This window comes from Cryptomeria japonica, chromosome 7, assembly GCF_030272615.1.
Source record: "Cryptomeria japonica chromosome 7, Sugi_1.0, whole genome shotgun sequence".
In the NCBI taxonomy this organism is placed as follows: Eukaryota; Viridiplantae; Streptophyta; class Pinopsida; order Cupressales; family Cupressaceae; genus Cryptomeria; species Cryptomeria japonica.
Genome location: NC_081411.1, coordinates 83,647,925 through 83,651,991, shown reverse-complemented (window position 1 = coordinate 83,651,991; position 4,067 = coordinate 83,647,925).

Here is a 4,067-nt window from a genome sequence, read left to right as displayed (position 1 = left end):
TTGGAGATGTGATTGTTGCGAATGAGATGGTGTTGTTAAGTGGTTGTCATTGATGTCAACATATTGTTTTATATTGATGTCTTTGTTGTTCTTGGTATTGGTGATCTAGAATATGTTCTCTCAAAATCTTTGATGCTTCAGATGGTGTGTTGGTGATCTGGATATTTCACGTTATTGGATATGGTACTAATCAATGGTATTTCTGTCTATCTTGGTCCCACTCTTTTTGTTGTTGCTTTGGGTGATGGTGAACATTTAGGTCTAGATTAAGTCAAAAATTCAAGGATGTAAAGTGGCTTGTGGTATAGCGTGTGTATCATGGTAACATTTGATCTAACCATTGATGGGTTGTGATTTTGTCTACAACTCATTCTTTCCCACCACCAAGATGTTTAGTGTTGACCTATTTTAGAGCTATGTCTTGACTAACTTGGAAGATTATTCTTCCCAATAGATAGTATATATATGAGGTTGATCTAATTGTGTTAGATATAGAAAATGTGTGACATTGGTTTGAAGATATATGTAAGATTGGAAAGGAAAGATCTGACTATTGGTGAAATGTGAAAGTGTGTTGGTATTGAGACACTAGAAGCGAGTACATTTCATAGATTGTGTTGTAGTGGTGGATTCTTCTTTCTTTCACTCTTTCTTCGACCATGAGCTATTTTCTAGGTAGTGAGCCCACCCACAATGAGCATTCTGACAATGAGCCACCCTTTATAAAAATTACCTTAACAAATTTCACCTTGACCTATGTTTATATTTAGAACTAACATTCTCCATTGTTTTTCCCTTCTTGGGTTTTCCATGTCATATCTAGTGTTCATTGTGTGATCTAGTGTATATTTTTTCTTTCATGCTATATTGGTATTAATTAATTCTATTGGTTTGGATCTAGATGTTAAAAGGACAAAAGAAATTGTTTTAAGTAATCAACCGATCCACCCCACCTCTCAATTGCCCGAATATTCAACACAAAAGAGTTCTACAAGTTGGTGATTAGATCAAGTCATAGTAAAAAGGATATATAGAAGGTAGTTAGATACTTTAATGAGTTGAGCTTACTATCCCCTAGATCACTAGAAGAAGCCTATCAATTTTCCATTAAGGTAGAGGAGAATCTTATGAGGAAGCAAAATTGGCAAGAAAGAGTTAGTGGAAGAGGCTATAAAGAAAAAAGACAACAACACATTCAAGTGGAAGAGGTAGGTACTTCAATTGGACTAGCCAATTAAAAAAGAGGAGGCTATCAAAATAGAGGAGGTAGATCATTTGGAAGAGGTGGTTATTAAGGAAGAGGAAGAGGTTTCACTCATAAATGTTTTAAGTGTTACCAATATGTTGGCCACAAAATTTGGGAGTGTCTTGAGTTTTGACAAGAAGGATGTACAAGAATTGAAAGAAGCAATCAAATTGTGCAAGTTGATCAAGAAAGTGTGGGATTACCTTCTCAGCATAATGAAGAACCTGAGATAGGAAATTATTTGTTGTTAAAAAGAGTATTGTTAAGCATAAAATATCAAATATGGGTATTTCTCACAATTGAATGTTGAATCACCTAGGCGTCTAAGTTTGTGAATATAGAAAGAATTCTTAAAGTCACTCTTGAGGTGAAGGTAGCTTGTAGGGAACTCTTTGGAATGGATTTACATAATAGTAAAGAATCAACTCTTTGAAATGGATTTAGTGAAGCATGATAGTCTTTTTTTTGGAATATATATTTCACTATAATGTCATATTATCAAATTTTATCAATTTTTAAATACTCTTTGATGAAAATTATGAATTGAAAATGAATTTTTAACAGATCTCAAAACATAAAAAGAGACATTAAAAATATATAAAAATGACCATTGCTATTAAAAATGATTGAAAAAAACTTGAAAAATAGACAACAGACCACAAAGAATGCAAAACAAAGGAGAGGGACTTCGCACATGGATTTTGAGATCCTTTGATTCATATAAAAGTTTTCTAACAGATTATTCTTCCTTGTCTTCTCATGTCAGAAAATAACTCAATGTGTTGTTGCATTCAATTCTACAGGTCAAGTATACACATACAATACAACATAATACTTCTAGATATTGTATTTTAACAAAATCACTTACATTAATTTATATTCTATAGGTCAAGGATTGCATTTTTATATTAAACATTGCTTTTATAAAAATAATTTAAAATATATAGATGTGGTATTTTTTTAATAAGTATATATAAATCATAATTCTCTTTCAGCTACATACACAACATCCAATCTGTCAAAATTGTTCAATGATCAAACCTGACCATAATGTAGATAAATAATTTGTACATGACCTATTTTATCTTTATTTTATTTTTATTTTGCAATGGGCAATAGTGGAAATGACAGCGGAAGAAATCCATGAAATAAAAGCAGTCTTCAATATATGGCAGCCTTCTATCCAGTCCGGTGATGATATTAGTCAAGTTCATATATGGATTTACCATGGGAAGCCCATGGTTAAGTAAACGGATCAATTGCTGCTGGTTTGATGGTTTGAATAAATAATTTGTTTGTTTTTACTAGGTATTTACTTTCAATTTGAAGTAGTAGAAATGATACATAATAATTAAACTCAAGTGTATATATGTTATGCAGGTTTACTCTAATTACTTTGGGAATCCACTTGTTAGATTTTTTATTATGCCCACAGTAATCATTCAAATGAATTTTACATGATTTAATAATTCAAATATTGTTTTTTAAATAATTCTTTATTTTGTCATAGTTTTTGTAGTTGTTTAAGTTTATTCTAAAATTGTATAATGAACTTGCTATAATCTGGATTGTAAAGGATTTATTCAAGAAGGAAAATTCTACCCTAGAATTTCATTTAATCATGTTTTCTATACATATTGATAGACAAACGGAAGTTACAATAAGCATAAAAAGAGTAAACACAAATATTTTTATATTTAACATTTTTATGATTTTATTGATAAAAAAATTTAAGAAATCATGTCATTTATAGAATTTAATTCTATTCCATTAATTATTTTTTCTTATAATATTATTATATTCATATTTACAAGGTGGCTGACTCAAATGTTTGATATTTTTTCTTATAATTTAGTGTGGGTAGTATATTTACGAGACACTTTAGTGGGTCATTGGTCTGCAGAGATTTTTAAGGACTTGATAGTATCTGCCAATCTAGTTAACCAATCTAGTTAATATTGGAGGAGAAGTTGCTAGAGGAACTCCATATTCAAAGATAGAGATGGATAGTGGACGCTTTTCTAAAGGTGGGTTTAAGAAAGTTTCTTATATCAGGAATATACAATTGTTTACTAGTAATGATGTTCTTATATCAAAAAGTAAAAGGAATTATATTGCAACTAAACCAAACTCCATATTCAAAGATAGAGATGGATAGTGGACGTTTTTCTAAAGTGGGTTTAAGAAAGTTTCTTATATCAGGAATATACAATTGTTTACTAGTAATGATGTTCTTATATCGAAAAGTAAAAGGAATTATATTGCAACTAAACCAAACTCCATATTCAAAGATAGAGATGGGTAGTGGACGCTTTTCTAAAGGTGGGTTTAAGAAAGCTTCTTATATCAGGAATATACAATTGTTTACTAGTAATGGTGTTCTTATATCAAAAAGTAAAAGGAATTATATTGCAACTAAACCAAATTGTTATGAGATAAAGAGATATTTTAAAATATGGATGTCCTGGAGGTGATGTTCCTCAATCTATAAAATAGAATGCGTTAATAAAATAAATGGATTTTTATTTATATTAAAGTATTGAAGTAGTATATATCTTTTTTTTTAAATTCTAATGAATAATTTATATTATATATTTATTTAGATGTTCTTAAATTAGTAATTATATTGCATTGTAAAGTGTTTGGTAAATAATTTATCAACATTTATGTCTATTGGTCTTTACATAAGACTTTTTGATATTGTCAGTAGTTTCCAAAATGTTTATTTTTAGAATTGAATTGAATTGAATTAAATCATAAATTTGTTCTTTTTATACTTTTAGAATTTCATAAATTTGTATTTTTCATGTGATACATATGG